The 27,016-nt window shown below is 41.2% G+C and overlaps 1 protein-coding gene across 1 annotated transcript in view; it reads right to left on the bottom strand.

Annotated features, from left to right (window-relative positions):
* LOC125761191 (follicle-stimulating hormone receptor) overlaps positions 1 to 27,016 on the bottom strand; it is a 98,549-nt gene that overhangs the window by 65,970 nt on the left and 5,563 nt on the right. The window lies entirely within an intron of this gene.

The raw sequence follows: 27,016 nt of genomic DNA on the forward strand, positions 1-27,016 counted from the left end.
CCTTCACTTCTGCGTCCGGATACTAAGTTGATCAGTAGTGGAACGTTAGCCACAACAACCGACCGAGCCAGCTCATCGGTTTTCGGGTGACCCTAACCCTAGCACACTTACTATACCACCAAACAGACCCTACCAGGGCCATTTCTGTCAATCGCATAGAGCTCACGCAGCGCACACAGACAACTCGAGTTGAATTCGCAAAGAAACCCACACCATATGGTGCGTTGCGTGAAGGTTAATCCAAACGTTGGAGCACTAGCGAGCCTGCGATACATTCACACTCGCGCACAAGTGACGGGGTGGCTGCCGGTTCCAATGTTTGGGAAGTGGCAAATGATCTGCTTGGTAAGATGCATTTGTTTTGTCTTCTTCGCACCAATTTACATGCTGGCTAAGGTCGGCACAGGTGTGCCTGCACGCGTGCGGTAATGTTCCCTAATTAAAAGGTATTCTTTAGCAGTTTGTAATAAAATGGTCAACCGGGAGATGATGCCGGGAGCCATTTTTTAATTACTGTTGTTTACATTTACGATGGGGACCCGGTGTGGTTACTTTCACAGTTTCCGAGCAAACTTGAACTTCATCGGCAGAGTAGTAGAGGAAGGTGCGAGCTACCATCAGTAACAAACCATTGCTAATTAGCGCTGATTGGGCGAGGGTAGATCGGAGGTAAAGGAAATAGATGGATAAAGGAAATGGAGAAACAAATATGTTTCCTGTTGCGGTTGATTATTAAAAGTTTTTTATGTAATAAACTGTATACAGGGGTTGATTAAGGCTTAGCATGTGGTTTATATCATTCAAAAGGTAACATAATTAGTATTTTTTAAAATAGAGGTATACTAAATAGCAAAAATTAGCATCTTTCCCAAAAAGTTGACCTAACAAGACCTCAAATTCATAATGACACACCTCATTAACAAAAGGATAAACAAACAATTAAATCTAAAATTAACACTGATCAGTAACACTGCTACCATTTTGGAGCACTAACAAAATAGTGATCTCAAGCTATTGACAGCTACATACACTAACAGTGAATACTAACAGGTTTGACATTTCGTCAGTAGCGCCTTCTGTTGGGAAAACCAAAAACAACGCCGTCATCACTATCGACACTTGTAGAAACGTCATCAAAGTAGCCACCTGATCATACCAATATCACGTCACGCCGTTCGGTGTCGCGCACACGGCTTAAATTACTTTTTAAACGCACCATTAACCCGCACGATGAACCCTGTCAGTGTCACCATTAGCAAAATTGACACTTTTTCCCGCACGCTCGTTCAAAATCTCATCGGCCACTCGAAGCGAAGTGTCGATGGCTTCGTAAGGGAAAGGGAAAGTACCGTCATGTCTTTCGTGCTTTAGTCACACCAGGTCAAAATATGCATCTTGTTCGACGCACGTTTGGACGTGTCCCGGAAGCGAACGACCATTAAACGCTAATTCGAACTGACTGGTTGACCGAATTTTACCCCATTCCTACATTACCTTGCTTACCCTAGGCGATCTTTTCCAATCAATTCTCACCCATGGGCATGATGGGTTGAGTTTTCGCTTCAGTTTTTTTGGCTTCTTCTTGTTTATTTCTCTCACGCTCTCTCTATCTCTCTCTTTATCTCCATATTACTTTCCCTCTCTTAAACCATTTCAACTACCGACACCTAGCGATCTTTGGCTGACGGCGAGTGACATACCAATTAATCTTCCTGCCACTAAAATGTCAGCGACCGAGCTGAACGTTGCACAATTTCTACACCCCGTCACCGTAATTAACTTTTGTCATTCATCAAAACTTTTCACAGGTAAAACATTGCATCCGATGTGGGGAAAGCTGACCGAAAGGTTGGGAAAGGTTGGTATGATATGATGATTTGAGGGTGGCAAATTGGCCGGGGTTTGGTGACAATTGTCGAAGGTCAGTATGGCTGCGGTTAGGTGTGGACTAATTTAGTAATGGGACGGTCGTTTCTCTAAGTCTGCAAAAAGTGACAACCGGCAAGTTGGTTAATGAGAGCGAAAACTAATGATGCTGGAGAGCTGCCTGCTGTTGCTGGTCGCTGTCAAATATCGTCCAAAAGATTGTCAGTTACGAATAAGCCACGAAACATAAATAATGGAAGTAATTCATCGAATAGTTGAGATTTTAAGGGCGGTTCCATGTTGGTTGAATTTCAGTGACAAGTTTAATACTATGATGTTGCTAGATTGGATTTCATCCAGAATATTCGGTTAATAATCTAACAATACGAAGCGGACCTAATTCACAAAATTGTTTAAGGAATAACTTAATTTGAGACAAGAATTGATTTTGACTTAAATCTTTTAAAAATATAAAAATGATTGTGTTTTTCCTCATAGTTCTTTCTTACTGACCATCCTTTCTTTAAGTCGTCAAGAAATGAAATCTCAACCATCGGCGATGCGCCTTCAAGTGATACACCAATATGCAAACGAGAAAACAAGCGTTTTAAAATGAAAGCAAAAACTAAAAACGAAGAATTCTACCAAAAATCCAAACAGCCCCACTGGCGACACTATTCCTATATACCGGATATCAGCATTTGCCTTCGTTGCACACTGCTACACCGTCTGACGTCAGATCGTTCCAAGTGGGTTGAAACGTTTTACTCTTGGGAAGTAAAACAGTGTCGTTGCGTAGTAGGTAGCAGCACCAGCAACAACATCAACATTAGTTGTGTGCTTGCCAGTGTTAGTAATATTGCGCCGCACCCCTTAACCCAAAAACATCCTCGGCGTGCGACATGCATAACGGCACCATCTTCCTTCTCAACGGCTGCACGGTTCATTAACATTTGTGCATAAATATTTTTCCTCCATCTTTTCCCCCAGAACCTCACCCACTATCATCGGTACGATATCAAAAAGTGACCTGATTTCGTGAGGCACCTCTCGCCACTTCTCGCAAAACCCTCAACAAAACCTTCGCGTTTCCCGTAGACTCCAGGACGGAATGGCGTTTTTTTTGTATTTAGATGACTTTTGACCGCACGCGAGATTGAATTTTTTTCCTTCCCGCTTCTTGACGATGCTTTCCCATACAATTTTCCGCTTTCCCATAGGTAAGTGCTAAGATAGGAGAGAAGAAGAAAAAAACAAAATAAGAAAAACAAACAACCTATGCTTGCGTATGGCCAATACGGTCAGATTGTTGTTACTGTTTTTTCGAAAAAAAACTTAGCCACCACAACCATGCTGCGCGACATGCAGTTTTCTCGTTTTCCTCCTCCTCAATGCGACGCATGTTTATTAATAAAATTTCCAACAGTTTCCATCGCAAAATGAATCTAAGATGAGTGGTGGCACGCATAGGACAGATCATAGTTTTCCCGTCGCAAGTAACGGCGCAGTTCGATGTATTTTTTTTACTTTTAACCAGCAATGTGCTACCCATTCGTCATTCCGGAAACGGCCCGTTAGAAGAAAATTGGTTTCGCAACATTATTTCATGCATGTTGCGATTTTCCTTTTTTTTCATCCATTTCTTAAACCTTTTCGTTTTTGAAGAAGTTTCTTGCCTTTACTGATTTCCCATGTGGTTTTTGCTTTGCGGAATAAGCGTATCAAAGTCTAAACTACTTTACCAAAAACCCAAAACTCGTGGCACAAAGCTTGGGATCATACAACCGGAAGGGTTTCGGTAGATCAGATTAAGCCTTTTGTTGCTAAATTTACATTTTACAAAACCCGGCGTACCAGCGTACACAGCCCGTTCCGTTCGATTAGCCGTGGGGCTTTTTTGGCGGGGAAAGCTGTATCGCCTCTACTGGACCGAATTAACATAACTTTGTCCCATCTCGTTGGTACCTCGGTGGCCCGCAAACGATCGGTGTATCATGCGATATTTCCTGTAACAAAAAGTTTGTTTTTTCTTCTGCTTTTTTTCAGCTCGATCGCTCACTTCCGTTCAGTCACGTAATTTGGTTGATATTTTTTTGTGCCAGCCCTATCTTAAACTACCGTTCGCGGAACTTTTCGGATGGTGAAGAAATCGAAAGGAAAACCTCATTCTTTGCGCCTTTGGTTCTGATAATGGAGCGTTAAATATTTTATCACCGGTGACATTTACGATTCATGGACTGAGGGTTGTTTTTTTTAGACTTGTTGTGATTAGAAATGTTAATTCGTGTTACGGACCAGATTTGGGAGGAAACGAAGGTAATAAAACGTTTGAATGCCATAACATATGATTTAATTTAGAGGGAATATTTTTGGATATAAAACTAAATGGATTAACAAATGTTTTGAAGGCACATTATGCTTTGCTTTTCAAATATTGGGAGTGCCACTCGAAAAGTCCTAAAATATTATAATAAAATCTAAAATTTGAAACTTGAATATCTACCCAGCAAATTAGCAAAAGAACACCCTGTAGTAAAATCTCTCTTCAATCATCTAATATGCCAAATTCTGTTTCACCATTAGTTCAAGCAATTAGCTTGTACCACATGCATCTAGCAACCTATCGATTGGTATACAATTCGATTGCATCTGCTTTTGTTAGCCCATTTCCTCTTCCGAATCAGCTTCCATAACTAAATTCATTCAGTAGAAATCATCGGCTTGAAAGCCTATTACCACTGTAGCGGTTTTGGTAAATACCATCACCATGCCTGCGGTTTTGATTATAATCCGCAAAAACCCCACAAAGCTCAGAAACGATACTAATTATCCAACATGCTCGTACACACTAATAGGGCACCACAAACGCTGGACCCGGCTTTTCATAGAAACCCGGGGCGCATCGTTTGCAATCACTTAAACCTCTTCTCCGTACGACCGTAATCCAACCCGAAATCCACACGAAAGCTGCCTATTTCTGCCGGTGTGTGGTTTTTGTATGCAAAGTAAAGCTTGTAGGTGCTACATTTTCAATATACTTTGGTTCAATGTTACTCTGTTTTTTTTATTATCTTCTCACCTGTGCACTACTTTAAGCCACGGTAGTATGGCTTTTTTTCTCACTTTCAGCGAAGAAAGAAAGTGAAGTAATAGAAGCTGCTGTAATGGTTATTTTTTCCTCCTTCTGCTTCACCATCACATCACGAACATGAGCTTCCTTTCCCACACACCAAACGACCGTAGCCGTTTCGGGAATGCCTCTCTTAACAAGCGTAAAATTTTGCATAATTTTAACCCATTTTCCAGCACAGCGGGAGGAAAAGCCTCGTGCTCATAGGAGAAGAAAAAAACGCACCTCGCCGATGTAACATGACATCATGCAGCGAGATATTGCATATTGCTGCAAAAGCCCAGGGAACACGCGTCCGTTCAGGCACGGGTGAGAGCGTGATTAGGCTTTCGTACAAGCTAACGGCAAATTGTAAATGTCAATGCTATGGGCAGAGAATGTGCCGTCCCGTCGTTGTTTGCGCGGTGCGTGCATGTTTTGACTTTTTGAACCCTTAAACTGTAATGCTTTGTACGACTAAGCAACGGCAAGCAACATCGATGCACGATGATATCTATGTTAAGTGAGGCATGGTTTAGGCACCCATTAATGTGGGTTTTGAAGGAACGGTTAAAAACGACATTTGAAATGTACTGAAGTACGATGTGGCAATATCGTTGTATTTAGAATGTTGCTAATGCTAGTGTTCAGTGGTGGAGTATTCGAACAGTTGTAATATTTTTTTGGTTATGGTTCTGAAGGATATCTTATTTTATAAGGCTGGTTAAATTGATATTGACTAAATACAAGACAAAAGTTGATTGAAAGCTTTCGTCATCACCCAAGATTTTATCTATTTCCTATTGATCATAGACGACCACTATTCAAAGTTCCAAACCTCAAGAATCATTTTTTTCTCAGTTCTAAAACAGATATTGAACAATGTGGCAGATAACCTAGGAATGCCAGAGTTTAAATACAGTGGTTTAAATTCGAACAACAATGAGTTTGAATTATTATACACATGAACAATAAACTTACTTCAAAATTGGAGAGTCCATATCAATTTCCATACTTTAAAGAGCCGCCGAATCTTTAACATGTCAAACGAAATACTTCGAAAGATCCCACTGGAACTCGTCAGATAGAGTGTGGTTTAAATTTTAATCAGACAAATAGCGGACTAAATCTTCCAATTGATTTTAAGATTTTGAGATAAATAAATTTGGTGTTAATAATTTGATACGGCCTGGCCATTCTTAAGAAAAAAAGTCAAATCTTTGTGGTACACCTTCCGAGTCATCTTCAACCCCCAAATCTCCAACAATAATTCTATATTTGAAATTTAATTTATGAAAACAGTAATTTCAATCTTAACCCTTTCGTAATAACCTTTCCAATTTGATTTTCAAAAATGGAATAAAAAAACCGCTAGGTTAACGATAAAACCGTGCGAGCTCACACCATAACTTACAGAATTCGTTCATTTATTTGTTGGTTAGAGAAAAAAGGTTCCCAAAATCCGAACATCGAAGGATCTGATTCAATTTATTGTCCATTGCGTCTACAAAATCATCACGGGTTGCATACAAAGCTAACAAAAACTCTTGTCCGATAAAAGCGTTTCTTCAGCTTCAAGATGTTAAGCTGCAATGTTCCGAGCGGTACGAGTTCCTGACCATCCTGTGCTAGGATGTTTTTCTGTATCTTTTATTTCTGCTTTTTCTCGGCTTCCCTATCAGTTGACCTTTTCCTATGGTACGTCGATTATCGGCAAACTAACGATAGATTATGTGTCTCACCCATGTTGTACCGTTCGTCCAAACAACCAAAAACTGTGGGTTGATCCTTCCCATCAGCAAGCGGGTGTGTGTGTGTGTGCCCTCTGCTCCATCGTTGACCATCACAAATTACATTTTTCTCGTCACCTAAAACCGCAGTAAAATCGATCGCAAGCGTGATCGAGGCATGTTTGGCGTGAACGATTTGGGTTTGGGGACAAGATACATACCAAAAAAACCTTCGTTGGGACAATGTGACATTTACGGTGACAGTGATTTGAACGGCTCTTGTTCAGACGATGCCCCGCTGACAGCTGATTGATTTGTTTCCCGATAGTTGTCTGTGCGGTAGGTATACACCCTGCCCCATCACGCACATTTACATCGTACTTGTAAAACTTGTGTTTCGTTTCGGTCTCGAGGCAACCTTCCTTGTGTTGTGTCGTCACCGTCATTTGGCAGCATTTCGTCTTCGAAGGCAAGCTGTGTGGACAAACGATGACGAAAAATGGTCAAACTTGTCATCGATCTCGATCGAAGAAATGGATCTTTCGTGTTCTTCCTCGCGATGAGTATGGGTTTTGTTGTTCCGTGCATGCCAAAAAGAATTTCCATTTTCAAACCCTCCACCCTTCGACCCCCTTCTCCCCAGGGGAAAATTCTACCACGACAACCCCGAAAGGGAGAAATGGAAACCAACTCGTTTCCAAAAATAAGTGACACAATTTATGACATACAAAGTGAGGAATATTTTATAATCCGGCAATGTGCGTGATACTAAATGTCACCAACAGCCGAAACACGCATTTCAATGTTTCTCCTTTTTTTCTACACTTCTACTCGAACACTTCATCATGCGTGAATTTTTGGCCTGATAATATAGCGCAAAACCGGGAAGCATAAATCATTTCGGCTGTAAAGTAAAAGTATATCAAACAACTTAGAATGAAATAAACTTGTCATTGGACGTGAAATGAAAACAAAACAAATTAAATGACATACGAAAAAAACAACTTTAATGTTTATGAACGCTATACATAAATGTGTTAACATACGTATAAATCGTAGAATGTACCACACAATTATCAATTTAAACCATTTAAAATTCAATTGAAATAACATTTCTATAAAACACGCACTTTTCATCTAAATAGTTGAGTGTCAAAACATTCACCATTAGAAGAAATATCCAACTCAAACATAACACGCGTTTAATGAATCCGTCCGACAAACGTATCTATGTATACAACACGACTTCAAACACTCACAACACACCTTCCCTCGCCTAGTAGTCAGCGTGGTGCGTAAAAATAAATTTTGCCACCAATTTTTCGCCGCCACTAATTAATAATTCCGCCGGCAGGAACGCTTTGACGGGCTGTTGTGCGTGTCGGTCTGATCCATGCTCGTAGAATGGTCGACGATTTGGCGAACTATCGGCCAGCGTCTGGCGTGTGAAGGTGTTATATCCGGTAGGTAAGACGATGGAGTAATAACCGACATGTGGAAAAAAAGGGAGAGAACTGGTGGAAGGACAACATTTTTTCACTCCACTAAACATCGACCAACGGGGGATTAGATTGGGTTTGTAGTTTCGGGTGTCGGCAGAGATGAGGCTTTGGGGATTGGCTGCAATGACACATTTGCTAACATATCGCCTGTAAGGATTTGTGTTCGATTGCTAGAGGGTAAAACAGGAGGAAACAATAACACAAAACATTCGTCCGACTAAGCTAAACGGCTAGGTGGAGCTACTAATCCTTTTCACACGTGTTGTTGTCCGACAAATGTGCGTACAATGTCTTTTTGCTCCATGTACAACATCTGTCATAAATCTTTTCGAAACCGGATTCAGTGTCCGGACCAAATTTTGAGCTAATAAAAGTTTAATGGACCGATACGTGATTTGTATTTTTATAGGCTGTAAAGATTATTATACAGTAGAGGAGTTGCTTGGAAAAAAACATGTTTGAAAAATTAACAAATTGGTTTAAAAATATTATGTGAAAGTTTTGTGCATTTTTCACTCAAAATTCGGAGCTTTTTTGATTGATAATTTCTTGTTCAAAAACTTTGTTCATCAAAAACTATAACTTTTTTTTCTAAATTCCTGGCAAATTTGGTAGCAGCTCGTAATATATGACATTCTTCTGATCCCACCAAATACAAAGCATGACTTTCTGCGAATATATATTTCGTTTTGGTGTAGATTTAGTTTGCTCATCAGGCTTGGGGTATGTATGTATTTTACGTATACGATTTATGATTCAAACAGATGGGCTATCAATTAGGGCTATGGAAGACACTGAAATAATAATTATAAATTATATATTCCCAAAATCCAAACAATTTTATCTGCGGTTTCTTTCCAATCTATTGAGAAAAGCTTCATTCATGTCCTAACCCCTGCTGAAGCTTTTAATCTCAACACAATCCACTTTTAAATCCTTACAACATTCAAATAAACAAAACCAATAAAATTCAAACACACGCACACAAAAAAGGGTACCGTAACACGTTTTTCAATACAACAATTCAAAAGGAATGCTCCATAAACCGCAATAAGAAAAAACAAATCCAACGACTTAGAGTGCGTTCCCCAAAAAATGATCGTGTTTACAAATAGATTTTATGACCGCATTAAACAAGTTCTGGCCCGTTCGGTTGTTAATGTTTGTGTAGTTTTCTTGCTTTTTTGTTTAACTTAGCAGAAACTTTTTTCTCTCAAGCAAACTCGTTAGTGGTTGCGGTTGGTTAACTGCTTCGCTGCAATGGAGTCACGTTTTTTGGGGATAGGATTTTTATGCTCAACTTTTCGTTGTTACTATCCATATGAGGGGTTGGTTTTGTTTTTGGTTTAAAATTTGTTTCTTCTTTTACCCCTAAATGAGCTTAATAGGTAGGGTGAAGAAGTAAATGGAAATGGTACCCCAACCCCCCGGCTTTATTCGAAACCACAACGGCTGCCGCGTGGTTGCCGCAGGCCATCAACGAAATGTGACTCACGGTTCGGCATGTATGCCCGTGAGGTGATATGCTTTCAGACCGGTCGACCAAATTTGAGTGGATTTTGCGGCATTTATCTACGTAGCAAAATACACGCACAAAAACACTCGAAACGATCCGTGGTACATTCGGCAACCAGGATTAGATGTCAATTTGCATCGGACAACACAACCATCGTCACCGATCGGTAATGTTGTGATGTGGTTCGGGGTGAAAAGTGAAGCAAAAGGGGGGATTGAGTGAAACTTAAAATGAAATTCCATTCCAACCGGATTTAGGTCAGTGGTAAAATGGGAGGGGTGGATGCAAAAGAGACAGCAAAAGTAAAGAATGGTGGCAAAGAGCCTGGCCATACGCACTAATTAAACCACGGAACTATTCCTCCAAACCGAGCCGGCGGGGTAACCATTAGCTATTTTGCTTGATTTCTGAAAGTATGTTTTAATGAAATGAAAATACCAACCAGCATGCAGTATCATCGCCCGTCACCGGGTATGCTGTGGCATAAATGGGGGAAATGGAGGAAAACCACCACTGGGGGGCGGGCTGTGATGGAACGAAAAATTTGCAAATTTGCAGTGTAGAAGCATTTCAAGAGCATCTATTTTTAAATTAATTTATAAAACCACCAAACTATCCCTGCAACCGAATCGCATAAGTGGTGTAATGTTGCTCGTGTGTCTGTGTGCAACTCCAACAAGACGCCAAAACGCTTGTCGGAGTTGATAAATCTAAGCAACATATTAGCCCTTAAGCCACATGTCGGGTGTTGTCTTTGCTACCCTCTTTAAGAAATGATCCTGCGCGTACGCCGACTGCAACATTTCTGACATTGCTACCGAAGGTACACATTGCTGCACCAAATTAGAACAAAGTGTGTACCATCAGTCGAAAACCCTTTCCCAACACAAACACACACACACACAAATCGGTCGGAGTAGAGAAGAGACTTCATAAATCACTTCCACTTCCAAAACAGAGCCACATCTTGCAAAGTGGCCACTTTCAGGGTAGCGCGAAACGGATGATCCTTACGCTGCTGTGTTCGCATCAATCGTTCCAAATACAAGCTAAAAGAGAGAGAGAGAGAGAAAAAAAAACATAAACACACACACACATTCGTTTGGAACCGTTTCGATGCATCTTTGTCTGCAGGCGGTGTAACACAGGATCCTTGCCTGGCTACACCGTCTCCGCTGTCTATCGTGCCGTTGGCGAATTAATCAACCGGTCAATAAATCTTCCAACGAAGCGAACGATGCATCGTGTCTTTTTGAAGTTTGCCACTTTTCAGTGCCACTGTCTGCAGTGAGTGTGAAAAACCTGAACCTGCCGGCTAGCCTCAAACGTCAATCCGTTGCTCAACCGAACCGTTTGTTGGTGCAATAATTGCCATTAGCAAGGCGAAACCATGTACCAAGGCGAAACCATGTACTAAGGCAGCTATTGGCATGGTGTTTACAGGTTTGGTCAAAGCGATGATGAACCCACTTGACAGTGGGTATGATCGAACGACGAAAGGACGACGACAGGTACATGGTAAGAAAAACTTTCCTCTATTTTTTTGTTTTTGGTAGACTTTTAAGTGACTCCAAAACAATCACCTAAGCACTCCGGAAAGTTTTGTGGGTTGAATTTAAATTTTTAATTCCACAACACGGTTTTTCTTATTTTTTTTTTGCTCAATTTTATGGAGTGACAGTCGCGAGAGGGTTCGTTTCACATTCAGATCATTCAACAGCAACATTCTCCAAACAAAACAAACAAAAAAAGGCGGACACGAGACAGGCCTTTGTGGCAAACGTGTAAAGTTTGCCAAACAATGCCCCGCCACCTGCGAAAGTGTGAAGTGTCGTAGGGACACCAAAAAAAAGGAAGTGGAAAAGCTAAACAAAATCCACCTGTATAAAAGGAAAACAGTGGCTCACCAATGTCACCACCGCGTTCGACACGGTGCCGGTGGTTTGAAAATCTTTCGCCCAGGATACGAAACGAATTTCGCTCGACCAACTTTGTCCTGTGTCTGTGTCGGGCAAATGTGCGACCGGTTTGGTGTACGAATCCGCGACACTCTTTCCCACCGTCACCCCCATTCGACATCGACCACAATTCCGACAAAGTTTAAGTTCAAATCTAATTTTGAGTCTACACTTTTTTATGACCACTCGCATTCCCCTGCTGTACTCGAGTTGAACGATTACGAGTTTTTACAACAAGCACTAGCACGCTTCTTTTAGTTGCGCTCTCGAATGAATGCATGCATGGGTTTACCCAACGGTGGGACAACACTCGTGTGCTCGTACGAAACGATAAAGTCCTGAAGCGTCCAGCGTTGGAGTTTCGTTTGCACGACGAGCTTTTTGGACGAGGACGAGGGAAACACACCCTCGTAAGCCCCGGGTTTGTGCCCTAACACAAACAATAAAGTTCACGACGTCCACCTGAAGCAAGACGAAATGGGTAGAGTTTAATTGCCTTCATAAAGCCTAGCTCATGTGTGACGTTGCTTCGGGTGCTACCGGTCACTCTGCACCCACGGTGCAAAATATGGAGATGGAAAAAAAATTGATGCACTTTAGTTTAACTGCACTTTTTCGACTGCATAAAACAGGATGCGATGGGTTTTGGGGGGTAGGATGCTGGTGTCGGTTAAATTGATGGCGATTAGGTGGGATTAATAGTGCAACAAAAACATCCTGAAAAAGAGCGCATGTTCTTTCATTCCACGCTTGAAAGCTTGTAGCAATTTAAAGCCATCATTAAAGCTCGATCGATCGTTAGAAGGATACGTGCGCCTGTAATCGGTGTATGTGCCAGAAGTTAAATTATCTAAAAATGTTTTATCATATTTGTAACAGCCTTGTAACACTGTTTGCAATTACTAGAAGATTTTTTATTCTTTTTTCCTATTAACCTTAATTAATGTCGCTGAATCGCACTTTATATTAAAGACAAAATGTCGCTGAGTCTGATTAAAATTAATGATTTTTTTAGAATCGTTCAATCCAATGAATGACTCTGGGTCTTTTTGATATTATTCACAAATCTTTGAAAATTCATTCATTTTAAGTCTTCAGATGTTTATAAATCTTCATAGATTCAGAAATCTTCAGATATTCATTCGATATCCTGCAATTCATTCCATCTTGATGATTTTCAAGGATTTCTTTAACATTCTGAGAATCTTTAATCTTTCGTGAGTTGACTCTAGATTCAAACATCTCTCCTCAAAAAATTCATTCTGGACAATACTGGCAAATTTACTGTAATTTTGCCATCGAAACTCTATTGCCCTAGATGCTGCATGCTTTCTTATCTTTTATATTCATTACTTCCGCCAAATAGTTCATATTTCTTTGCAAATCCCTTTTCCAGCAGGGTAAACTATACAGACACCACAAACTTTACCGATTGACCTAGCAAAGCATAGTATAATGGCAATCGGCCTTCATTCGCCTATCTTCACGGTCTATGCTTTGGTGCACAATCGAAGAAAATCATTTAGCATTAGTGTCACTCTAAACATACGCTAACGATCACGCTTTTCACCTACTCTTTGCCTAACCCGACACAAAACAACATTAGACGATATGTGCCTATAGCGGGACGTCTCCCTTGCTTGGAGTTATCCGACCGAACAACGCAAAAAAAATCCACCCTCCCCAACTACGATCAATCGATCGATCCTGGCGCATTAGGAATTTATTTACGACCAATCTGTTTCTCATATCGTAAAAATTTATACACTACACTATGGTGCCCGAGCATGAGCCGAACGTCTTCGCATGCATGCAAGGTTTTGCGAAACCTTGCCGTGACACAATACAGGCCTTTTATGGGGATTTTCCAACGGTGGCTCCGTAACAGTGGGTTCCGATTTGTAGTTGCGCACTTTCGCAGCGGTATTCGTATTATCGAACTTTTCCCGCGGTGGGATGCAAACAGCGCATGGATAGTGACCTCGAAATCAGTGCTCGTTTTGAGGTACTTTGTTCAGCCTTGCATTTCCAAGGCACCGCACGACAGCACATTGTAAAGCGCTGAATATTACGGCTTCTGGATCATTCGCAATCCTTTTATGTTGCTGGTCACCTTTCTCCATTTTTCGGCTCTTCTTTTCGTATGATTTATCATTTGCACTCTCACGCGTGCACAAATAATGATGCAACCTCAACCGGGGTGAGATTTGATGTTGGTGTGAAAAAATGCCACAATACCCCGTCGTGTTTCTTCTTTTTGTCACCACATCACAGTATCAACTTCGACAGCTTTTAACGGCTCTCCATCTCTTATGCATTTTATTCATTTCCCCTGAGACATCTTTGTGCAGATTTGGCGCATTGTCAAGCTTTTGTTCATGGTGGTACATTATTTTTGTAACCGTTCAAACTGACAGACAAAGCGGAAAAAAGCAGGAATACTTTTGTATGGCAATTCACTTTTTTGATTTTCACCTTTACCTTTAGCCTCTTTTTCTGATGGGTACAAAATAAATACGGCAAAATTATCCTTAAAGACAACCATAACAATGGCTGCGCGGCGCAGTGACGTAATTCAGATGCATTGAAGTTTTATTTACGAAAGGAATAATGAGACACGAACGCAGTGAAAGAAAAGACATCGTGAAGCGTCCGCTTAAACATAACCTTTTTGAAGGTAGTTTGGAATTGTTAAGAGCACTCTTTTGAAGAGTGCCGTTTCAACGAGAAGCTTTTTGTAATTTTCAATTATGCAATTTCATCTTCCTGGTCGCGATTTAACAATCATGCCTCTTCAATTAAAGCAATGCTTTTATTATTTACTTAAATTTTTGTGCAGCAGAACTTTTTAATGTTTATTCAACAAGTTGTCGGACAAGTTGACGTAAAAGTTGACCGTTAGACAGTTAACTGACTGACGGATTTTGATGAGAACTGATTCCGTGACCATCGGTGTATAAGTTGAACACTGACCCTCAGAGCTAGGTCACCCGAATCCGCTGCATTCACGGCAGACTCGAGTCTCGGTTTGAGTCGTGAAATGAATCGTGTGTGAGAGGATTGTAATTGTAATTGTAACTACAAACTTTGTATGAAACGAAACGGAAAATCAACAGTCAACATTGACAATGAAAAGCTCCATTCTGTACCAACCCCATGAACGTCAAAATGAACGGAAACCCGTCGGTCTTGGATTTTCCGGCTTTCTCCATCAAACAACTTCCGCCTTTTCCGTCCGCTCTGCTCATCGCTCCACTTCACACTTCCCCCAAAAAGGGGGAAAGAGAAATGAGTTTGCAATTTGATTCGAGCGGAAGCTTCACAATACTTGCCCAAGAAGTTGCTGTTGCTTCATCGCTCATCTCTTCCGTGTGCGAGGAGCGATCGAGATCTGAACATCTTTGGTTCGATACGCCCGATTCAATGGAACAATAGAACCCCCTTCTGAAGGGTGGGCTGATGGAAGGAATAATTTCCTGCCGATAGTCACCATTTATCGGGGACACCGCAGAGAAAGGTTCTGGGTTAGAATGCTTAAATGAAGCTAATGCAACGAACGCATTCAATTCTTTGGACGTGATCATGGAATAGTGAACTCATCGACCTACATGACCATATCGCCACGCTGTTTGCTATCGCTTTTCCTCACAAAGAGATTTTATGAGCCCCAACCCATCGTCAAACTATTAAGACGTCATCGGAACCAGTCTTGGCGATGCCATGTTCTGGTGGATGAGTGCAAGAGATTCACAAGACTTCCTTGTAACTATTCCAACTTCACAGCAAATAGTATGGTGGTGACATTGCTGAGTGCGATGAGTTCATTTACATAAGGCTCACTTCCGCTTTCCTTTTTGGAGAACGCAGGCAGGGCAAACGTTTCACAAGAACTCGCCCAATGTGCAACGAGAAAGTGTATGTGATTACGGCAAACAAGCTGCTGACAACGTGTTGACCCATTCGATGATTATGTTGCACTGTGCCCATCAACACCATCATCGTCAGCATCATAATCATGCCGATGAATCTCGGATAGTGTCGATATCGCCATACCATATTGCGACAGACTACCTCAAGAGGTTGGCCTAATGAGCAAAGTGCATTAAATAATAAACCTCGTTCGAATGATTATTGACACATTCAGCTTTGGGGTTTTATGGGAGAAAAGCTGACGAAAGAAACTGACCAGGACAGAAGGTAAGCAAGCACACCAAGTCAAGTCTTTTAGATACTTTAGTTTCTTGATATTTGCGTCTTCAAGTTGATCTGCCGTGCCAGTAGCACACGTTAGCGAAGTGGAAAAGATGATCGAACCAGACCAGGACGAAACCCGTGAGGACACTGATGTGGTCCAATAGAGTGAGTACGTCCGTTTACAGCACTCTCGGGGTGCGAAAAGTGGAAGCATTAGATAAATATACCTACACACACGCTCTCAAACAGGCCCCTAAGGTACGGATTGGTAAATGACTGTAATTGAGGTAAATGGACCTACATCAGCATGGAGTCATTTTACGAGTTTTTAATACACATGACCCGTGCAACTAGTGTGAAGATTAGATGGTGCTCTGTGTTCACCTGATAGAATGCAATAAAATTGGCATCGAAAACGCAACTAACCAGAAACTAAACTCGATGGTAAAACGAGGATGTTCACCGCACCATAGCAGAGAAAGAGGAGCATTTTCTTCGCGTCAACAACTGCCAACGATTTGCTTGCGGAGGAGCAATTAACGACTTGCGGTTGTACGAGCTTTCCGCACGACGTCTATTAACGCTCAATGGACTCAATCCTCCAAATGATAATGCGAAATGTTATTGATGCTATAAATTATTTGCCCGGGGGCAAGCTATCGGCAATGCGTAGGCAAAAACCAGATTGACACTGAACGTGGACCTGTCCGTGTGCGTGCGACTGCGGAGCTCAATTGATTGCAAATGCAATGCAATAAAACAGATGTTTATCTAGCGATGAACATGGAAAGCAATTTTATAACACTGCTTAGTTCTGTGGCCAAAAATAAAAAAAGTATAACATTACAAGGTAACACATTTTTATGGTTTTGAAACTGGTTTGAACATGCCTAGTGGAAGAAATTAAATATGTTAACCCAGTTTTAAGCAACTTTGTACATACAGTGGTTCGTAAATTGAAGGAATTAATGGCACAAAAATAACGAAAATATGCTTTTTGATTTAAACAGCATATTTGTGGGGACAAAAAAATTACCTCTGGCGAATCGAAACTGTTTCACCACCTCCGAAACAATTAAAAAATTTAATGTGCATGATGATTATCAAAGAAAATAAAAACAAAACGAAACCACTTGCGGCGATCATATCGGATCTCGTTCCAACCACAAAATGGCACATTATTAACATACCACAAAATCCTACCAAAGCAGTAGGAAAATGTCACCATCAATTATGGCTTTATTCGAAACAATTCGTTCCACCCTATAAAACGCCCGGTACTGATCGCTTTTGTTAAGCCGAAACTTTTGCGCTAACGCAATTCCACAACCATTTTATTTTCGCTACCATTTTCTTTCACATTCGCCGTGTATGCAGCGTATAAAGAAGTTCGGGTAGGGGGTTGTGGGAACGAATGAGGGTGGTGAACAAAAATTTTCTTCCGAAACAAGGACATCTTGTTAGGAAGTTTCCGTGCACCAGGGTGCACCAGTTGCTTCCGTGAACTTACAATCAATGTGCGAAAGTCATTTGCGAAGTTGGTGAATAAATTTGCACCATTTTGATGTTATAGACAGCTTAAGAAATCGGTGCGGTGAGCCCTAAAGGAATACGGGAATTTACGGTGGAGTTTAAATAAAATGATTAATGCCAGCACGAACAAAAGCGAGTTATTTTTCGATTATTTAACTATTTCAGTCGCTTTTGTGCTTTCGTTCACTGTATCGCCCTTTGTTATTGCGTCCAAACCAGTATGGTCGCTAGTTCACCCTTTCTTTAACCTAGCTGCGAAACCTCATTTCTTTCAACGGCCACACAAACATACGCGCACCTAGAACCCTGCGGCGGTTCATCACTCTAAGAGCGCTGGTAATTAAATTTGAATCTCGGCAACGCCTCTAATTTATAGTTTTTCCTTTGGTCTATAAATACGACCGCCCGCTCGTAAATAGTAAAATCCGCAAACATACCACATGTACACTTACCGCACTGCCGCCATCACATTTTCCACCCCACAGCCAATGGAACCACCAACGGTAGTAGTGGAGTTTAAGGTGGAAAATTGCCAACAGGAACGAGGGCCGAAAATTACTCTAACGGGCCCGGCACGGAGTAACAGCACGAACGGAAGCGAACGGTACAAACGGAAGGCAAATAAAAAGAAATCATAAATCCAAACGTGAAACAAAACGGCCACGACGACGAACGCAAAAATATGATATTATTGTCCGAGAAGTGCTGAAAGGAAGCAAGCCGCTACGGTAAGAGACATGCTCAATGATCCCCTGATTTATGTCAGTATTTTCTTCATGTTTTTGTGTGTGTGTGTATTTTCCTTGTTCCCTAGCTTCCTTTTATTCTTTCAGTGTGTTGTTGATTTAGCAAAAGATTCCATGATTCAATCAACATTTTCCCGCTTTTCGTTCGTCGTCGTTCATTCGATTGTGGATTAAAGAGGAAAGATAAACACAAAAGCAAACTGTTGGCTAGCAGGAAGTTAAGGGAAAAGGTGGTCAGTGCCTGTGGCGGTACGATTGTTGGTTAACCGGAAGCACTTCATCATCAGGTTTGGTTTGTTTTTACACGGACACACCGTGCAGTGCCTGGGAAAATAATATCGTAAAAGGTTTACGAAGAAATTTATTCTCATTTTCACCTTACAATTGTGAATGGAGGGAAAATCTTTCGCAATTTATTATGTGTTTTCTCTTATCGCGATGAAGCATTTAGATAGGATGGTTTATGCTAGAACACTTTAATATTTTTAAATTGGGTGTAAGTGTATTAACCCCCTGAACAGTTCATCGCTTTATTCGCTTATTAACAAACGAGTCCTTTTAGCAACCAAAATAATTGATCCTAATATAATCGCTTGCATACTTTCAGGCGTCTTTGACCTAAAATATAATCATGAATCAACATTTACAACATAGATTACAACAACGCTGCTAGCGAACAGTAAATATTGTGCTTCAAGGAGAAAAAAAAAGTTTCCTTAACTTTTCCTCAAAGATGAGGGAAAACTTGTTTCATTTACTGCACCAGAAACATAACGACTCGCCGTTTAATGCTGCACATAACTCAATGGCGTAATCTCTCTAACGCCACGATGTACTTTTATTATGTTTCTCAGCATAACATCGAGTACCATCGTCGGACCAGCGTATGCATAATGCAGGCGCCGCACTGCACAACGGATGTTAATTTTGCCTTTCAAACCACCCACTGGCACGAGAATGCGAAACCAAATGCTTTCCTCGCTCTAGTCGCTGCCCCGGTACCGTGGTTTGGAAAATGGTGGGAAAATTAAAATTCTTTTCCGCTGCTTTGATTTTAAAGCCCCTCACACATTACGACGGTCCTTTGATACACAGCAAAACCATGGGTTGTCGGTTTTTATTCCCGACCGAAAAATGCTCGTAAAATTTTAAGCAGCACAGCACCGCGTAGTTGTGGTGGCACTTTTCGCACACACTGTAAGCCTCTAAAGTTTAACGTTGGTCGTTTTAGTACTGTACTGTAAAGTGAGGAGTTTTATACACATTCTCTGTTTTTCATTTTGTTTTCTATTTTCACATCATAGCACGAGTGCCGATGTGAGTTGCAGTCCATGCGAAGAAATGCACAAGAATTTCCACGAGGAAAATTCCACCGAACGCCAGTCCATTCCAAACTGGTGAAAACTGGTGAAGCATGCTCGCTTCTAGGTAATGATTTTTTGGCAATCAAACACTCATCCATTACATCCAGAAATAATACAAATCGCCCACCGTTTGGCTGGTCGAAAGGTCAGTACATTTGCGAAACAAAAACACAATCGATCTACAACATCGCCCAGCCGGCGGGTGGTAGGAAAAATGGCTAAAACAGCACCAGACAACGGCACCAATCAACCGCGCTAACGACCGCGTGTACGGTAGATCATCAGCGAACCAAACCATCGCCAATCCCAAGGGCTTGTAGGTCGTAAATTTCCCTTTTTTCCATTATGCTCATCTCGAGCGTTCGACGTCAGAGACGGTCAGGACACCTTTCCACATGCAAAATCCCCTTCGTTTGTTTCTTCCCCCAAATTCCGCCAAAACCTTTCCTAGTGCTGCCACGAGGCAAATGAACACATTATTTATCCTGCCGCCGCAAATCTTTACTCCTTAACCCGTTCCCTGTACCACTTACCTACACCACATTCAAGCTATTTGAGCTCTTGACAATGAAACGTGATGACGTTCGCGGGCTGAATCATTCCCAGAATATATCACACAGAGATACAGAAAGGTTCATCCACACCACAGACGCACCAAAAACCACCCTTGAACACGGAACGGAACCAGTTATACGGGGAGAGAGTTGGGGCATAAAAGTGGGGGAAAAAATAGTCCACCAGCATGTGGGTGTCCGCTGGGATACTCGGTGTGCAGAGTGCATTAGTGTTTTTAGTACAGCGCAGTGAGTACTGTCTGCACATACGCGTATCAACGACAATGAGATGAAATTGCTGTGACCGAAAGGAGCGGATAATGGCATGCAGTTGAAGCAACAGTTTAAACAGAAACATCTGCTGGGCTATGGGTGAAGTTTGCATTTCGGTGAACAAACGGTTGCACGTACCAACCCGCGAGGGAACCATTACTAACGCGTGCAAAGCAAACAATCAAGCCGGTGCTGGGATGAATTGCGGTTGCGTATCTGTACTGATACGTAGGTTAGGATAAATAAACTGGGTTGGATCTATTGTTTTCGATTTTTCAATTCGACAAGAAAATGATTAAATTGTATGTTCGTGCAATAAATGCTCTTAAATTACAGCAGGTAAAAAATGTATACAATCAGACAAATTAAACTTTCCAAAAAAACTTAATGGTTTATATATAGTTACTTTATAAGCAAATTTGGAGCGGCCTGGTGGTATATGCAATATGCGGCGCTGGTTCTGCAAGACAGGATTGGGTATCAAATCCCATCCGGATCGTCCTCCCGTAGCAAGGATTGACTATCTAGCTAAGTGGTCTGACCGTTCTTAAGAAGCAAAACAAAAAGAGCAAATTTGAAAAGATGGATTATGTTATGGACATTTTTGAGAGACTCCGTTAAAAATCATTTTTCAACTAAGGTAAAATTGTCAAATCCCAAAAACTAATGAAGATGAAACTTATCAGTGACAACGTTTCGTCCCGTAGTTCTGGTCTAGGACTAAATTTCTTGGACAATGCAGGTATCACTATGATGAAGCGCTGAATGAACAGACGCAGCCTGTAAACTCTTTTTATGTTGTCCTCGTAGACAGACGATATCGGTCATTATTTCATTCTTATAGCATGCAATATTTTGGTTTTGCATTTCAATAAATCAGGAAGTTCTCTTAGACTTTTGTGAGCCCATGTTCCATAAGAATATACTTATACCATATCTATTCTTCACGATCAGACGATATTATAGCTAATGATATGTACCAATTTTCAAAACTTATCCTCCCAAAAATTGTCCCCAAGATAACAAAAAAAAACTACTAAAACTTCCAACATACCTGTGACACCTGTTTTGTCAAGCCCTTATACTGAACCCTGACCTACAATTCGGGAGTTAAGTAATTTGTAGCTTATACACTGACCTCTAAAGTTCTCCAACCATTCACACAGTCACTCTGTCTCTTTATCCAGGTTACACGAATGGGATTGCTGTTGCTGCTACTACCACGTCTGCCAAAGATATCCGACAATAGTCCCACAAATGTAGCTTTCGAACCACTCCTTCACACCGAACGAGGCTTCATCTGTGATAAATGTTTGTGGCCTTTTTCGGTGCTCAAGAGCCAAAGGAACGTGGGGTGCAAAGGCATGGTGATGGTGGTGGCCCTGCTAGCTTCATTACATCGACAAGCCAACCACCATTCGCTTAGTACGCATTCGATGAAGTCAGCACACACACACACCGCTATCGGATCGCTCAAGTTAAGCGCTTAGAAACCAACCGCAAGACTCACTACAAAATGATGTACAATAGTGAAATGTGATTAATGAATGCCACTTCTCACACGCCACTTCTCACAGTAAAAGTTCGTGTCTCCTCGAGTGAAGCGTGCTCGATGTAAAGGATGCTTCTTCAAGAACTTTCCACTTCCCCACCGGAGATCCAAACCCTTTTGCAGATGGAATCTTCTAATAAGATTGAGTCGTGTAATGATGTCCTTGATGCGATCACTCAAGTATCGTTCGTCGTCATGCACTTAAGCAATGTATCTGGTACCATCTTTCTACGCCATGGTCATTAGAGCGAAGGAACAGTATCGCACTGAAATGTTCGACCTCTAGTAAGAATTAGCTGAGGCGCGTTCGATTTCAGCAAAACTAAACAATGATTAATTAACACCGGAAGGCTAAAGTGCGAACTTTTCGTGTCGCTGATGGCGGGGGCTTTCCTCGACGAATGATGAAGTTTGGGTGAGTTTGCAGATTTCTTTCGTCAAGCGACCCCAGTGGGCCATCGGTTTAATCGAATGGGTGTAACGACTTTTCACATGCGATAAATTTCCACACTGTCAGCATCAATGACAACCGGCCCTTGGGAGGGCGTACCGGCTATGGATCATTTTGTTGCGAAGGATTACACCGGTATGATTAATGGGACCAATTGCATTTAACGTTGGTGGCGTCTCCCTTTTTAGTTGATCGAACCTGACGTTAGTGTGAAGGTTCAAAAGTCACACGGAAGCATTTGTAAACGAGTTTTGTGTGTTATTGGAATATTGTGTATATGTCTAATATCTAAAGGAGGGTCACTTTTAACATTATAAATTTAAAAACACTATTTCTTCCTGGGTTTTTTGTTCTCGCCTACCATCCCATTTAAAACGACAACTCTAATGGACCGGAATTTTATGTGTCCGTTCACCCAGGGCCCATGCCCATCAAAATCGTGCGCATCAATCACACATCATCAAATCGACACTGTTTACATTGGACTGCAACCAATCCAAGCGTAAAGCCAACCACTCAAAACTATGTTAGATCAACTGCAACATTGGTCAACATTCCATCGCCTCTCCGTCCCAGGGGGCCCTGTGGAAAACTAAGCAGAAGGGAAAATAATTAAAATTAAACTTCTCGCCACTATTCAAAAGGCAGTGTAGCAATTTCATTTATTTATACCTCTAGCTACAACGCAAACAGAACAGGTCCACCCGTCAACGCAAAGCATTTTCCGCTCCGTTTTTATTTCTCCACATTCTCGTAAAAGTATTCTGGGTCTGGATGGAAAATTGCATACAAGGAAGGGCTTGTGAATTGGGTAACATTTAGGAGGCAAACAAAACTTCCACAACGTAATGCAAATGTGGCATTTACTGGAATGGGTGGACGATCTTTGCGATGTGGAAAATGAAGTTGTTGCGAGAGAAAATAAACGTTTCCTCTACGGTGCTGCTTGATTGAGTTGCATCACGAAATAGAAGCTGGGTGGAAATAATGAGCCGTACACGGGTAAGCGAGCAAGGTTAAATTAAGTTGTTTAAATAGAAATTTTGTTTGATTTTTACCTCCCTAAACGTGTAATTACTACTGAAACGTAAAGAGCTTTGAAGACTGTACACGGCACAAGGTTAAACAAGAGGTTAAAAGATTGCTGGAGTTATGGAGTCAAGTGGAAAAAAAATGTTCTTAAAGAGAGGAAAATATGTTTCACAAGACTCGCTCCAATCGAGAGGAAAGCAAACAAAACTCAAGCAGAAGATAGCTATATGTTCTTCTTTGCCTACAAGTACAATTGCATTAATGTGTCTCACACACGCACGCAACCATTTTGGCACTTTAAACTTTCAACAATCTTGCCATAACCTATGGGAGCTTGTTAGAAAACCGTAAATGGAAAACTCCTCAACTCCTTTCATTTCCATGGTGTTTTCCACGCATTTTCTACTTTTGCCTTTCTACTTGACCAGTGAAGTGGTTACGCACTGGGGTATAAGGAACAAGAAGCTAGTGTTTTTCCTATTATGAGTGTTTGATTTAAGTCTTTACAGAGCGCTCTGGCGTTGTGTTGGTCCATGGTTGAAAGAATAAAAAAAAACAAACAAACATTACGCAGGGGTTTTTCCTTTTGAGCGGCTACAGGAAAACTCTCAAGATAAAAGCGACAAAAAGGGGATACAGAGACAGAGCAACCGTGATATGTTTTTCTTTTCGTGAGCAACTTTTTTTGTTCTTCAATCTTTTCTTTCCACCGAAATGGGATCAATTTTCCAAATTTTTCCCCTACCTATGTTCGACTTTCGAGCGTTTTGAAGTTCTTCACGGTTGTGTTTATTTGTTTATTTGTGTCCTTTTTTTCCTGCATTCGCTTTGCTACAACACAGCATTAAAATAAATAAAAACTAATAACGCATGTGTGTATATTTTTGGTTTGAGGATTTTTCAACTGTGACGCTTTGATATGACTTTTTTTTTCTTCTTCTGCTGCTGGTTACTATTTCGGTAGCCGTTTGACTTGGCGAAATATTTATAAATACGCACTAAAACGCACCGTTCATTTTTGTGTTGTGCTCTCATCTTCCACTCGCACCCCATTTTTACCATCCCTTAATCGTGAGAATTTGTTTAGTCGAGCGGAAACAGCCGTGTTTACAAATAAAACACGTTTTATAAGCTAATGGGCTGCTTCCGGGTACTTCGGGGACCGAGTGGAATGGTGTGTGTCGGTGTCTTTGAAAAAGAAAGATAGGGATAGCAAAAGACTCAAGGAATGAAATAAAAACAATGGAAATGAGAGGGAATACTCAACTCCTTCTTCAAATACATCAGATGGGGCCATTTCTTTGTGTTTTTTATACACCCCACCCATCTCACACGATCGAGGATCGAAGAAAATCTTTATAAGAAAACTTGCCACCCTTCTCATGTTGGCTAGGAAGGCGAAAACAAAACTGTCAGCACAAGTTTTTCGTACCATTTCCGGAGGACAAAAACGGGCTGCCGACACAACACACATAAAGCAAATGTTAAACGTGTAGTCGTCACACCGATTGACGATGACAGCCACGGCAACATTGATCAATTTATGGCACATCAAAATCGATTTGCTTTTCTGTTTGGCTTTCTTTCGGGCGGCTTAATCGTAAAAACTTCACCAGCAGTAGAAAGGGATTGGAAATGACCGCAGGTGCAAGGGTAACATTTGATAAACGAATAAATAAGCTGAATGAAACAGTGATCAATAACACCGTACGGGGAGCCACAAAATGGTCATCGTTAATGCATGGATGTTGGAATTTGCTTCACATTCCATACTGTTGGTACTGTTTTGCTCCTGTTGCCCTGTACAATGTATGCATGGTTTAAAATTGATTCCCTTAATCTATAAACAATCGTTCCAACAGCCGCACCAGTACTGGATAGAATTATAAATCAATAGTGGTTACCAAACTAGTCGGCTCGGTATGCAAATCGAGAGTGGAAAATAATAAATCAATGTACAGAATTGTAACGAAAAGCCCCCAAACCGCACCATTGTATCCTTTCATCGAACCCCCAAAATCCCCTTCCTCTTGGGGAGATCATTAAAATGCCATTTATCATAATGGAGAACCAACCAAAAAAAACGAAACTCCCTCATACCAAATTTAACCTTAGTGGCACAGTCCACCCAAACAAACAAATCGAAATTCGAATCCGAAAATCCACTTCCGGAATCCTGGCTTGTTCCGGTGTGTAAACAAGATGATAAAATAAACGAACGGCCATTGCATTGTTTGGAAGAACTTTCTCTTCCAGACATGTAATTCTCATTCCGAACCTTCCAGAAGTTCCTTTCATTGATAAAAAGAAGCCTACCAGGAGGGGAGAGTGGCATTCATTTGTAGATGAAGGATTATCAATTTTCCAATGCTGCCATCCTTCTTCTCCCCTTATGGTTCATTTAAAAAGGCTAAAGATACTAAATGGATTCCAATCGGTCTGGGAAGTTTTACAAAGTAAAGAAAGAACTTAGTTCGAGGGAGGATGAATTCTCACAGCTTAAGTATTTCGTGTTTTCCCGATGTTTTTTTTCTTTTCACCACAACCGAACACACCGACTGGACCCGGCAGTGGTTTGGAAAATGGAAAGTAAACAAACCAATAACTATCAAACGGAAACTGTGACACAATTGCACGGAACTGGGTAGAGATAATGGTGGATAGAATAATCGCGATACGGTTGTGGTGATATTTAAGCTTCCGTTTCATGGTGCCATTTCCGGGCGAGTAAGAAAAAACTACCAAACTTTTGCCTTCCTTGTCTTCCTATATCGCTCGTATTGTTTTGTTGTGTTTTTTTTTCGATTTTAGCCTTTTTGGAAGCTTTTTTTTTGTGGGTATGGGGTGCGTTAGACTATTTTTCACCCCCGTCGGTAACTACTTATCAGTCTTCGCTTCACTTAAACTTTACTCATTTCATTCATCAAGCTTCCTAGTGCTCTTAGTGTCTTTCCTCATTCTGGCACCCCTGTTTGGCTTGGGGGTGTGGGGTTGGTAATTTAGAAAGTGTTTTCCTTTTTGTACTTCAAGTGGATAGAAAATAGAATTTATCTTATGGATAGATACACAAGAGAGGGAATAGCTACAACTTATCCCCCCAAAAACCCCTGTCTCGTAAAGAGGAATCACTTGATTGGTCGTAATGGAACGAGGTGGATAGAGATATTTGCCCACTACAACGTGCTACTAACGAAGTTGAGGTTTCAGATTCTCTGGAGCTACTCAGGACACACTTAGCGCTCAAAATACACCGATCAAACGATACAAAACAACAAGACAGCGCAATATTCATCCTTCGTACTGCTTCGGAAAAGTGTAAACGATGTCCTCCTATCGATGCGCTAGTACAGGGAAACTTTTACCCCAAACACATCCATACACCCTTCTACCATCCAATGCTGTGGTTCGGAAAATTGGGACGTATGGCAATAAATAGGGAAAACCTCCTACTCCGATTCTGGAAAACAAGCAGATCGCTTATTTGGTGTTTGGCTAGACGAAGAACTTGTGTCCCGCACTGGCAGCTAAATGTCGTTTGTCGTTTACGTACGATGCCTTGTATCGATTGAAGCGCTCGGAAGGTTATTCTACGTCGAAAAGTCGAAGTAAAGGATTTCGGGTATCATGCACAGCAAA

Source organism: Anopheles funestus, chromosome 2RL, assembly GCF_943734845.2.
Source record: "Anopheles funestus chromosome 2RL, idAnoFuneDA-416_04, whole genome shotgun sequence".
Classification (NCBI taxonomy): Eukaryota; Metazoa; Arthropoda; class Insecta; order Diptera; family Culicidae; genus Anopheles; species Anopheles funestus.